This window comes from Phodopus roborovskii, unplaced genomic scaffold (assembly GCF_943737965.1).
Source record: "Phodopus roborovskii unplaced genomic scaffold, PHOROB, whole genome shotgun sequence".
Taxonomy (NCBI): Eukaryota; Metazoa; Chordata; class Mammalia; order Rodentia; family Cricetidae; genus Phodopus; species Phodopus roborovskii.
In genome coordinates this window covers 21,408,615-21,422,617 of record NW_026126514.1, presented here as the reverse complement: position 1 = coordinate 21,422,617, position 14,003 = coordinate 21,408,615, and positions in this window count along the sequence as shown.

Here is a 14,003-nt window from a genome sequence, read left to right as displayed (position 1 = left end):
GAGAGCCTCCTTCTCCGCTTTCAGTGTGAAATGCCCCCCAGAGGCTTATGTGTTTGGACACCTGCATCCCAGATGGTGACATTGTTTTGGAAGATTGTCTTTAGGAGCCGTGCCTTTCCGGAAGACGTAGATCACTGGGATGGGATTTGACCCACTTCTTTTCCCTCTGCTTCCTGAGTGGGAATGCAATGTGACCAGCCAGCTTCCCGCTCCTGGGACTTCCCTGCCTGCTGCCATGCCTTCCCCACCAGGGACTCTGTTCCTCTGGAACAGTGAGCCAAAAAACCTCCACACCACCTTTCTCCCTTCTGTCTTGTTCATTTGTGGGTTTGTGTGTGTGTGTGTGTGTGTGTGTGTGTGTGTGTGTGTGTGTGTGTGTGTGTCCTGTCATTTTGGTCAGGGTATTTTGTCTCAGCAACAGAAAAGAAACTCACACACCCTCCTTCACCTTCCAGGCGTCCTGTTGTTATTGTTTCAACAGTGATTATACTTAGATCCTGGCATGCTCACAGATTTCATTGAGGGATGAAGGCAGGTGAAGGTGAGTAGGTCTATTCTCAACTGGAATGACTGAAGGTGAGATAAAGCACAAGAAACAAGCTCCATGTTCATTGTGAATTTAAGCAGCTCTTAGTGCAGGGACCACAATTCAAAGAGGGTTTCTTGAAGGGTGAGACCATTCAAGAGATACTTTCTATAGTCTTAAAGTCTCCGTGTGGATCAAGCCAAGGCGAGTGATAGAAATGGCTGGCTCACGTACCCAGGTCCCAACAGGTGGGTATGGCTGAATTGTGTTTTTGATGAGATGCTGTCAGCAGGCAGTGAAGATTGGCATTTTAAAAATAGCCATGAAATTCCTGTTTGTTTGGTGGCAGAAGTTTCGATGAAGTTATTCACAAAATCAGATAGTGACTACTTCATAAAACCCCGGAGGAAATTCCGTCTGTAGTTTACAACAGCTGTAGACTATAAAGAATTCATTTGAGCCCCGGTTCTGGCCCCCTCCCTCTGTTCCTTTCTTCTATCCTTCCTTCCCTCCCTTTCCCCCTTCTTCCTCCCTTTCCCCCCTCTCTCACCTCCTCTTTTTTTTCTTTTTCAAGATGGAGACTTGCAATATTGCCCAGGCTATCCTCAAACTCCCGGGCTAAACCCGTCTTCCCGCCTCAATCTTCTGCATAGGGGCTGCAGACATGTGCCACGATGTGTATCTGGAATCCTGGCATCTCTCTCATGTCTTTCCCTTGCAACCTTGTATTTTATATATCCTTAGAGTTGCTCTTGCTTCTTATAATGAGTGCCTTGACATAAGTAAGTACACAAACCATAACAGTGTGAGAATGTCAGTGTTTACTTGTGGGGTCAGAACAGAACTGCTCTTTGTGGGGTATCACCTAAAAGTCAGTTTGCTTAGCTTATTCCTCATCCTACTCTGTTGTTCCTATGAAGGAGCATGCACTTAATGAATGACCCCCATAAGAATCTCTGTGTAGGTTGGGGGTGGCTCCTCCCAGGATCTTTCTTATCTTCTGCCTTCATAAGATCACTGGGATGCCCTGGTTACCTCTGATAGACATTGAAGACCTGCCCAACTCTCTTCCTTGCTCTCCTCATCCCTAGTGAGACCCACAGTGCATTTCCATAGCAGCAGCCCAGTTTTAGATCTCAGTACGGACAGATAGATCTGTTCTGCACATGGTAGCCAAGCTCCTTCTCCCCTGGCAAAAGTTGATGGTGCCATTTCTTCACCTAGTGTTCACCAGGAATGTTATGCTGACCTTAAAATGAAGCAGAAGCTCTTCACGGGCCTTATAAAGTCCTCCCTCTTCAGAGCTGACCTTTGCTTCTGCTACTTCCTTCCCCTACTCTCCACCTGTGTTCTGCCTACAATGCTTCTTTCTCAGCCAGGCTCTGGGCATGGACCAGTCACTCCTTCCAAGCAGTCTCCCTCTTTCTCTCCTCCTCTGCATCCTTTTAAAGAAGCCATTCACTTTCTTAGGACACTGCCAGGTGCGAGGCCTTGAGACTGGATCTGGGGGTCTGTGGGTTTCAGCAACATTCTTGGGCTGTCAGCCCAAGGTTGAGTTCTTAGTGACACCTTCTCAGTCCACGCACCCCAAGCTATGACACCTGTGGGCTTCTAGGAGCTCCTAAAACATCTGGACCAGACCAGACTTAGACTGTCAGCTGGAGTGAAACTTTGAATTGCAAGAGTGCCCAGGGTGGGCTGTCTTATATTCTACAGAGCCCTGGCATGGTACCTGGCATATGTTAGTTGCTCAGTAAACAATCCTTCATTTAAAAAAAAAAATCCACTTTCGTATTACAGATAGCTCATGGGACAGTCCTTTTTGCTCTAGCCCCATTTACCATGGCTTCAGGTGTGGGAACAGCCTTACCAGGGCCCTGCTGAAGCATTTTTGACAGATGCATCAGGAACAGCCCATAGTGTCTTTGGTCAGAAGTCACTTTTTGCTAATTTTCATAATGCTGTTTGTTTGGGAAGAAATCTAATCCAGATGTTCCAGATTCATTAACATTAAACTCATCACCGAGTGACACCCTAACATATTTTGATAGCCATGAAGTCCTTCTTCACAGAACAGGCACTTGCCATTTGCCAGCTATAAATGAGCACAAGATCTCAGTTTGCATTTGGGTCCAAATTTAAACTCAGCAAGAATTGGGGACGGGAGTGAAGTTTGGCAACTCTGTCTTCTCTCTGCTGAGGCACAGATGGGATTTTGTAGACCTTGGAATGTCGGTTTCCTAATGATGCTGGTGGATGTCATGGTGTGATGGTTTCTGCCACCAGAAGGGCAAGGAAACGAGGCTCTCCCATGCCCTGGGATTCCTTCAACCCATTGGAAAGAGAACTGGGAGTTGGCAATTGTAGCGGTCTTTCAGTGAACTTGTAATGGTGGCCACACCCCCTGATGCCACGCCCAAAGGGTGTGGCCACTGTTATGAGTTCATTGTGGGACCACTACAGGCAAAGAGGGCAAGAAAGGTGTTAGAGAAGTGAGTAAGCAAGCACACACTTGCACACAAACACACCCCAAACTGTAACAACCTAATGATTCACTGACGAACCAGGGCACTGAAGTATGCTAAGCCCTCCAGCAGGCAAAGGGCTGAGGTCACCCTCTTTCCCCATCCTCTCCCTCTGCTTTTCTCTGTCCACCCTTCTTTTTCTGACATAAGGGCATTTTTGGCACAAAAAGATGCCTCCTCGTTCCATTGAGTTAACTCAACACTGCATAACTAACTCAAAATGATCTGTAAGAATATTTTATGGCTCAGAAAATGTGTGTACAAGGGTGTTCTCTGAAACTGTTGGGAAACGCTGTCTTGGCACAGTGAGTTGCTCCCTCTGCTAGCTTTGGATATTGCAATTTATTTGTTTCAAAGGCTGTTGCCATCAATGAATTGGGAAGATCCAAAGACAAGAGTACAATGCCATTTCTTCTTGAGTATTCAGTACTCGTTGCTTAGTACGTAGTTCATTAACTAGCTGATGAATGAATGAATATATCTATGCTTCTGTATTAACCAGAGCTTTTGGATTCCACCACCCAGATTTAGATAGACTTAGAAACAACATCGGCCAGCATGGAATGGAGAGAGGAAGAAGAAAAGGAAAGAAAAGAAAGATCAGACAAGGCTCCTATTTCTTGAAGATCCCATGAGCGGAACTACAGAATTTTAAACAACTCATTCCAGTGGCAGCGACGCTATTTAAACCTAACTCTACCTTAGTATTCTTTTTTTCTGTCTTGCCTCTATTTTATAGCCTTTTCCAGGTGGCACAGCCCTGAAACTTGTCATTTCTCTGCTTTCCAAGGATGCCATCAATATGACACCAGCAACACAAACATCCACATCTGTAAACTATATGGAAGCAACCAAACACCACTTGGTGGTATGGGACATCCTGTCTTTGCTGAAGTCCAAAGTCAATGGTACCTGAGAGTAAGGAGTAAAGTGCTAGCACCTTTTTCAAAATAGTATTTTTTTCTGTATGCGGTTGGATTTCCTCAACCATCTTGAAAGCCATATACTTGCTCAACCACAGCAGTACTTGGTTGCAGAAGCATGGCCTGTCTGAAAGGAAGGGAAAGATGATGTCATTGTTAGCTGTTAAGGGCTGGAGGGATTACAAGATTTGAAGTGGGATTTGAATAAACCTCTGATGCTGTGAATACTGGGGCTGATGACGACCTCTTCACCTGTACAGAAATGCCTCCGCAAACGATAATGACTGTCCTCTTGGCTGGGACTCCGACAGCTAGCTTTTGGTCATTTTTTCCACTCTGAGTTTCAAGAGATTTTACCATAGACCTCGATTCTCCCCACCCCACTTTTATCCAAATCTTTCTGACATGATTTCAGATTGTGAGCAGTTTGGAGTGTTGGAGGGGTATTAATAGAATGGTGCATTTGGCAGCTTAGGAGCTCCAATGGAGAAGCAATTATGGAGGCGAGGAGTGGGCCACAGCCATTTAGGGATCACTGCAGCCCCCAGAGGACTGCACAGCTGTGTTTGGCTTACTTATTCATGTGAGACTGCAAACCAAGACTGCTATTTGAGTTATTTTGTAGCAATGGACCAGACTTTTGGTGTGTCTGATGTGTTCAAAAATCCTACTCAATAGAATTGTAGAATGAATAGAGCTTTCTCACTACCAGGTACTCTTACTCCAGTAAAAATCGATTTGAGAACAAATAGTGGCATTTCCTTGCATCTACCGAGTCAGGCCAGAGTGACCTTTTGAGAATGTCCTTCTCCAGGAGAGGGATGTGTCCATCTCCATGTTTGTGTCCTGAAGGTTATTGCAGGTGGCAGGCACCCTGGAGCTCCTCGCACTGCCATGCCTTCAGGCTGGCCCAGTGAGGGCCACCTGAACTGTCAGCTTTCCAGCTCTGACTTTATCACTCAGTGACAAAAGCTTTTCCTGCAAGGCAAGCTGGTGTCAGTGCCAGAATCACGGACAAAGACACAGCTTATCCTCCTTGGTTCTAGTACTCTGGAAGGTTCTTGTCTGTAGTCAGCATTCCTTCTGCATTGCTACCCTAACAGCATAGCGGGAAAAGGCATGGACTCTGCCTCCCACTTCCAAGATTGCCTACCATCTAACCCCTAGAGGACAAGCAGCCTCTTTCCACAGCACTCAGACCTTTTGCAATCACAACCCTCACACTTGTTGATGGTATGAAGTGTTGCTCCCCGACCCCGAAGTACAAGTCTTCCTTGCACCATGGAATGCGACCTTATTGGGGGAAAGGTTCTTTTATTAGTTACTTGCCTCATTGTTGTGGCAAAATACCTGACAAGAGAAACTGTGAGGGAAGGGTTTATTTTGGTCCACAATTCCAGGGTGCTATCCATCACTGCAGGGAAGACATGCGGAACGAGCTTGAGGCAACTGTTCACATGTGTCCACAGTCGAGGAACAGAGAGATGAATGCTGGTGTCCAGTTCCGTTTCCCTTCTTTATTCAGTCAGTGATCCTGCCCTATGGGATGGTGGCACTCATAATTAAGATGGATCTGCCCTTCTCTGGTAACCCAGTCTAGAGAATCTCTCACAAGCATATTCAGTGGCTGACATAATCTAGATAACCCTTCACAGGTGTGCCTGGAGGTTGGCTTCCAGGTAAGTCTTGATCATGGTGACAATATTAAATCATCACAGGTTCATTGTAGATGTAGTCTGTTACCATAGGGTCACACTGGACTGGGAGCAAATGAATGGCATCTGTATGAGAAGGTGAGAGGACACTTGGGGGCACTGTGGGGACAGAGCAGAGACTGCCCGGTTTAGCTGTAAGCAGAGGGACACCGAGAACCATAGAGGTTAGGAAAAATCAAGGAAGATTCTCTGCAGCCTGAGAACATCCAGCTCCAATGACCCCTTTACTTCTGGTTTCTGCTCTCAATGGGGAGAGAATAAACACTGAAGTCTTCACTACCAAGTCAGGGATGATTTGCTACAGCAGCTGCAGAAAACTAGTACACCAGCCTTGATTTTTTTTCCTGTCTTCCTCCTCACTCCCCATCACACAGCAGTACCCTTGCCATGGTGTCTGAGTTTGAGGTCTTTATCAAAAGGAGAAAGGTGCTTAGCTGAAGGTGAGTTACTGTGGAGGTGATGCCAGAAAGCACAGAGAGGAAACAAAGGCACGAGACTTCGAAGGACGAAACTCTGGGAGAGGAAATCTTAATTAACTGTAAGCACAACAAGCCACCAGAGGCTCAGTCCTACCCAGATTTCCGAGGCTCGATGGAGAATTCATCTCAAACACTTGTGATCCAGGAGTGGGAAAACTGGAACATGGCATACTGATGATCATGCTTGGTTAGGTAAGAACTGTCCCTGGGTACCCCTGCCATCCTCAGCATCCCCCCTTTGCCAGTGCCTGGGAAAGCTCCAGGGCAGGAAAGCCCGCAGCAAGCTGTAGGCAGGAAGGAGAGTGTTGTTTTCATAAGGATCCAGGTGTGGGCCAAAGGACTCAGCAACCAGGGTGTCTACTGCCACCAGCTCCTGCAAAACTTCTCTTTGTTGACCTAGGGCTGGGGACAAGGCTCCACCATTCCTTCCTTGCCTGTGGTTTTTCAGTGTCCCCTTTTGCCTGTCCCTCAGAAAAAGCATCTTTACACCAGGATGTCTTCAGAATCTCAACTATTTTCATTTTTTGTCAATCCCGACTGGCGGCGAGTTGGGGACAGGGAGTTTTCCAAAAGCCTTTGGCTTTCTACATGGAGTAAGGCCAGTGGCCTTCGTACTCTTATATGGGATTCTCTAGTAAAATTATTGTGACACAGTGCAGGGGTGTCCTCAGTTTATGTACCTATATTGCCAAAATGCTTTCCAAAAATTTTCTCCAGTTCATATTTCCCATGAGCTCTACTAACTTCGAATTGTATCCAGTCACTTCCTACTCCACAGAAATTAGGCCATGGCTGTGGTGTAGACATGGTTTGTTGCTTCAAGATTCGTGCAGTAGAGACACAGTCTTTGGTATAATGGCGTTAAAGTGGTGAGACCGTTAATAGCTGGAACCTAGTGGGAAGTAATTAGGCCATTGGAAGTTCTGCCCTAAGAAGGTACTAACATAGCCTTGTGCTCTTTCTTGGGACAGCAGGTTGCCATATACGGAGGCTGTCTCATGGGGTGCAGCTACCTCATACTGCATCCCTTTTAATTGGCTAAATACTCCTCTTTGTAAAGTACCTGGCTTGAAGTATTTCGCTATAGCAACAGAAAACAAATGAGTATAATGAGTACCACCTTCCTTTTTTTTCTTTCTCCTACATTTATTATGACTTTGATTGATTACATTTTGCCTTCTATACATAACTCGAATTCTTGTATAACCTTAATCAACCTAGCTTCGAATTGCCCATATGTTGACATTTATAGTCACTTAAATATTGTTCAACAGGTACTAGAATTCCATTTGCTCCCTTGAATGGCCTCTGGTACTGGCCTAGGGCATCGTTTAGAATGCGCATCAGGGACTAATGGAGACAGTAGCTCCATTAAATTGGGACATACCAAGTTGACTGAAGCACTTCTGTCAGGTTTTGTAGCCTTTGCTCTGTCTTCCACCTTTTCTGTGAAGTACGTTAACTTCCTCCCCAAAAGACTTCCATTCTTCGCTTGTATCATATGGGATGCCCTCTCTGTATGTTTTCCCTACTGCTCTGGAACCCTTTTTTCTGTCTCTGTTGTCCTGGGTCAGAGTTATTAGTTTGCAGGTTGCATATCTCCCCGCACCCACACCCGCACCCACACCTTTAACTGCCTCGATTATCTACATCCTTTATGGAGCCTCCCACAGGGAAGAATGAGAACAGTTACACCGCCTACCTACAAGTTCTTAGTGTCCCTCCATGTAGAGCACACAAGCCAATCAAAGGCGGTGCTGAGGGAGTCAAATGGGCCAGTCCTGAGTTGTTTAAAAAAAAAAAAAAAAAAAAAAAAAAAAAAGATGATTAGTTGCCTAGATTGAACCAGATGAGGTCACTGCATGAACAAACAGCTCATGTTCACAAGGTAAAGTGTAGGGCACATAGGAGTGTGATAGGCTGACCTTTAAAACCATTGGTTAACGCCACCCCCCCCCCAAACTCTGCAGTTTTTTCCTTTAAAAGATGCTTGCTGTGGGAAAATGAACGAATTCCTGCTTGACCAGACTCCCTCCTGCATCTGATTGTCTCTGGGATTCTGGGAAACAGCGCACTTGCCTTTCCTCAGACCCAGCTCAACTTTCCATGGTTGGGCTAAGACCCATGCACCTCCACACTGCTAGCTCAAAGCTTCCAGAACAGAGGCTGGCAGAAAGTTTTCCACCTCATGCTCTCGCTGACAATACTTTATGCACCTAAGGGTTAAGAAACTAAGGTGCATTCACTTCCGGTTATCATCCTGGGTCTTGCCCTGGTGATTCCAGGCACACTCTTGAGCCTCTTGAGTTTTCTTGAGGTAGCCTGGCTTCAGTCATCTTTGTGGCTTTCCAGTCAGTCAGACTATAAAATAGATCTTAACTCTGCCAATTTCATTCAATAGCTCCTTCCCTCCACTTTCCATCATGCAGAAATCTGCTGGCTCTCTTCTGTTCTAGGTGGTGTGTGTACTTCTCTTTCTAAACACTGCACTTTTATGACCCCGTTTGTGAGCGGTGCAGTCAGGGAAAGTTATTCAAACAGTTTGCACCTAGTTTTCTTGCACATAAAGTGCAAAACAGTGAAACTTGCCCCACCGAGGTTTACACAGAATCTTAAAAGTTAATGCATGCAAAGGCATGGGGCCAGCACTCAGCCTATGGACAGCTTTGGAATATAAAATTGGTTACTATCATGATTATGTGAAGAGGGCTTGAGAAAAGAGAAAAGCAGGGTCCTGGGCCACTGTGTATACACAATTTTCAGAGGGCTCTGGCCTCAAGTGTAAGAATCTCACCATTGAGAGTATCTGCTGTACATAGACAAGGTTTGCTTATTTTTAACTTCTTATCTGAAGCTCTTTCTTTTTTGTTTGGTTTTGTTTTTTGAGACAGGGTTTCTCTGTGTAAGGGCCCCAGCTGTCCTGAAACTCCCTTTGTAGACCAGGCTGGCCTCAAACTCACAGAAATCTGCCTGCCTCTGCCTCCCCAGTGCTGGGATTAAAGGTGTGTGACACCACTGCCTGTCTGCCCTGAAATTCCTTAAACTTCAATGTGCATCACAGTTACTGGAACCCTACTAAAAGCAGATCCTAACTTAGTGTGTAGGGAGTAAGTGCTACAGTCTCTGTTCCTAGCAAGCTCTTTGGTGGCGCTGATATTGCCAGCGTGTGGAGGTACTTGTGTGCTAGGACCAACATCAAATTTACTCTTATTGGATACTGTTTAAAAAAAATTATACATATATATATATATATATATATATATATATATATATATTAAAGCACTGCAAAGAAATTATCTTAGAGTCTCACTCTGAGCTGTCTCCATGAGAGATTGCTGCTCATCTCATGGCAGTCTTGGGTCTTGGAAGTCAGGAAGTCAGCCTTATCCAGGAAGCCTGAAGGCTACATACTGCTCCTGACGGCTGTGCAGGAACAGTACTTCACAAATCCTTACAAATCCTCAGCTCAACCTTTCAAGGCCCCCACAGGGCTGGGATGGCGCTGGGCATTATCTGCATGTCTATGCTGGTTTTCCCAGCACACGGAACCCCCCCCCCCCCCCCGGGGTTGGCGCCTCTCTCACCGACCACCAGGGACCCGATATCCCCACCCCTTCCCTGGGGTATCTGATTTCACTCTTCAGCCACCGGTTTTAAGTTTCTTTTCCTTGGAAGACAGGGACAGCTGGGAATGTGGATCTCATCCTGTCTGGGTTTTCCCCTGACAAGTGGCGAGAGCAGCAGGATATGAGGTGCTTGAAGACCACTCATGATGCTATTATCACCCGGAGCAGAGTCAGCCAGGGAAGGGACAGGTGCAGGAGCCCTGGTTTCATTTTGCAGGCAAATGGGAGCAGCCAGCCGGAGGGGTGCAGGGATCACAGATTTAGAGGAAAGCACCCGAGTGAGAGACTGAGATGTGAAACGCAGTGGAGTTTTCAGGTCCTGAATTTATTCTGGGTGACATGATGAGTCTGTTGAAACAAAACAAAACACCCTTCAAGTCAGTGATTCTCTACCTGTGGGTTCCAACCCACTAAACTACAGTTATGAAGTGGCAACAAAATAGTATTATGGAGGATACCACAACCCGGGGAACTGTGTTAAAGGGTCACTCACAGCTTTAAGGAGGGGTGAGAACCATTGCTTTGCTTTAAATGCACAGCACCAAAAGTGAGCCCCAGTCTCACCCACGGACTTTTTGGTTCTTAAAGTTGAGTCAGTGTTGACTCATTCAGGAAGGCAAGATGCCAAACACAGAGGATCTTGGAAAGGGGGTGCGAGGGTGAGTGTGTGGCAACTTTCTTAACTTCTACTCCGTTTTCCTATAAAACCAAAATTGCTCAAAATTGCCCTTAACTTTCTAAAAGTGGGCATAAAATCTAACCTCATCGGGCTACTATGCTTATCCAAGCACAGAAAATACACAAAGCACTCACTGAAAGTTGGTTTAAAATGATGCAAACGCCATGAAATAAATGCCTACCTTCCCTCCAAAAAACCCAAAGGCAACACATACGGAGGCGGGATGAATTATTGCCGGTGTCCTTCAGGAACACCGTCTCCCATTCTCTACCCCTGTTGCCCCAAGAGAGGGATGTAACCCTGCACACGGTTTATGCACTTGTACATTGGGGGAAATGATGCCTCTCAAGTAACTCTCCTATTGCACCCTTTCAGTAGGTCGCTTCCTGTTCTTGTACCCCAGCTACCACTAAAGTCAAACTGAAGCTTCTTGTGCCCCAGAACCACAATAGCAAGACACAGACGGGGAGGCCAAACCATGTAGAAATGTACAAAAAGAGAAGCGCATTCGGACGGAAGGGCCCCCTTGCCTCCCATCAGGACTAAACACTGGGAAGGATGCAGGTGTGGAGACAAAGACACAATGACTGTTGACCCAGCCTTGGAAGAGCCCTTGTTTGTTTTGATGAATACCATTTCTACGTGGGTATGCTGGGAGTGAACCCTAGCTGATAACTTACTGAAGTGAATAGTACTCACATGGTTCTTATTATAAAAAGTAGAATGTACACATGGAAACAATCATTTAACTGGAAAGGTATGAAATAAATACTAAAAATAATGCTTCATGATCCCTAACCCAGGCACTCTTTTTAAAGGAAGCAGTATTATGCGTTTATGGTTGTTCCCTGCTCCCCCCACCCCCAAGGAGTCAATTATCTACTTTAAACAGTATATTTATACTGTTTTCTGGTTCATCAGCTTTAAGGAGAAACTATTGACTGCTTCTTTGGAAAACTAAAAAAATTTGACTCTCTTTAAACTCCCTTTCAACTTTAATTGGCCTTTTTATTTTTTAATTCTGTTAGCTACTTTTATACCTTAAAAATATACCATTTTGTACAATGTCATTAAACAGTACATCTTCTATCAGGAAATACAATAAAATGCACACTCTTCTTCTGTTCTCTTCTCTTCCCCCTAACCTCTGGTTGTGTTGCTAGATTGTCTGTGTCCAAGATCAGCCCTTTTGCCATTGTTGTAATTATAAATGAAGTCTCCCATGCTTTGTTTAGAGAAATTATTATTTTCAAAAAATCAAAAGAGTATTTTCAGTGACTGAAGACATTCATTGCCAATTGGATAACATCATTCCCTCGGCAGTTTATCCTTACAAATGCATCCCATAGATGCCTCATTTTGATATCATGACTTTTTGTATTTCCTTGCAGTTCTAATTGCTTGCCTATTTTCTTGTTGACCAGACAGATTTATAATAGGCACCACCATACTGTGTGCTGAATGGTCAAACTTGAAAAGTGTTAGTTCCTGACAAAGTGGCAGAGGCCTGTGGTTCCTGATTTCCCAACTATGACCCTTGTGCCCCCCCCCCCATGACAAGGGTCCTCATCATGCCCTTAGGTCCTTACTCCTCCTCAGATTCATAACCTACGGCAGAGTTAGCTCTGGGATTCCTAAGCTGTTCTTAGTTACTAAACTGCTTGATGGAGTACAATATGAACATCAAACTTATGACTATGGTCCATTGTTGACACAGAGAAACATCCATGTTACTTATTGATATTAGTAATTATAACTGTAAAACTCCTTATCACAAATATTCTTACGTGAGCTTGAGATTTTATTTAATGCCAAACTTAGCAGAAGATGAAAGGGGGTGCGGGGAACATATAACATACATGAGGTCTCCATAGGGAATGAGTGCCTGATATTTCCGGACACTTTCCCCTTTCCAGCAATGCAAATGCTATCAGTTCCCCTACATTGACTGTGGTGTCTTAATAAATCAAATTATCAAAGGCTCATAAGTGTAGAAAAAGTGAAATGAAAACAAGTGTAACAAGCATAGATTGCCGCTCTAACATCAAAGAACCCAAACCATAAATCCATAACATTCACTTTCAAAAGCCGATGATGAAAAATATGGAATGAGTTTCTTAGATTTAATTTTAAGGCTGCAGAAGTATGTGAAAACAGAAGAGAAGTGCTGAGAGGCAGAAATCAGAGCAGAGGGTGCTTCATGTCAGAATTCTTAGCTTCTCCAGGGAGCTAAGGAGCTTACGTCCATGATGGCTGGAAACCATGGCAGACTTTGCTAACTCCATGATGGCTGGAAACCATGGCAGTCTGCAAGCTCTTTTCTGTATTAAGTCCAGTCATTCAGCTCCAGCTAATAAATCAGAAACCCAAGGGGTATGTAACATATTAAAATCTATGCAAGAGCTATGAATTCATCAAGGAAAACAAAGGAAGGTGCTAACTGCCATTGAGTGATTCACTGGAAACCAAACCATCCAATGTTAAACTGACTTTTAAATCCATGGCTCCCTTTTGTGTAAAGTCTTACTTATAGGAGTAGACAATGGTCTTTTGTTGTTGTTTGTTTTGGTTTTGGGTTAGACATATTTCGTTCGCCTTCCGATGACTTTCCAGTTTCCTTTTGGGGAATGGGCACTGACTTTCCTTTTTTCCCCATTGTGTGTAATCCTGGTGGGAAGTGGTGCATTCCCCTGCTCTAGTCCTTCAAGCTAAAGGGGGTCATCCCAGCCTGACCACGAAGCAGCCTATGTACAAGTGACCCAGGCCCATTCAGTGTGAAACTTTCCCCCGCCTTAGAGTATCAAATGAAGAATGCCATGATGTGTGGTCATGAGGATTTGTTTTCCTCTATTGACAGGCCTTGAGCTCCCTTTAGTCTTACCCATTTTCCAAACACAGCATCTGTCTCTTCACTAGTCTGCTCCGGTCTCCAGCAGACCCTTTACTTTTTTGGGTAGGACCATCAGAGTCAATTTCAGTTATTCATCAAAGAAAGTCTGATGGGCACATTCATTCACAGGGAAAAACTCTCTGTATCTATTATGTGTGGCATTAGGGGGGCAGAGACATGAATCCTGACCTCAGACCATTGTAACAGAGATTGTTAGGTAAATAGGCAATTTTATTGTGATACAGGAGGCACAATGACAGAGATGGAAGTTACAGAGGGAGAAGTCAGTAGTTCCACTTAGAGTAGATAGGCAGCGTCTTAGAGGGGAAGTAGAGAATGAGTGGTTTTCAAGAGAGAAAAAAAGAGTTGGGGGAAAAATCCTGCAGGTTCCTAGAGGAAACGGCACACATAAGGGTTCAGCTGCGTTAGACAACCAGGTCACTCTTTGGAACTTCTAAGAGAACCAGAGCACCGTGCAGGGCAAGCTTCCGGGAGAATTGGGCCACTCATCAGAACTTCTACGAATCAAGCATGGACTGAGTGGGCTACAACATGAAGGACTGTGCAAAACAAAATAGTCTCTTAAAAATGGCTTCTTTTTATCTGTGTGTCTGCAGAGTGTATGCCAGATAAGTATATG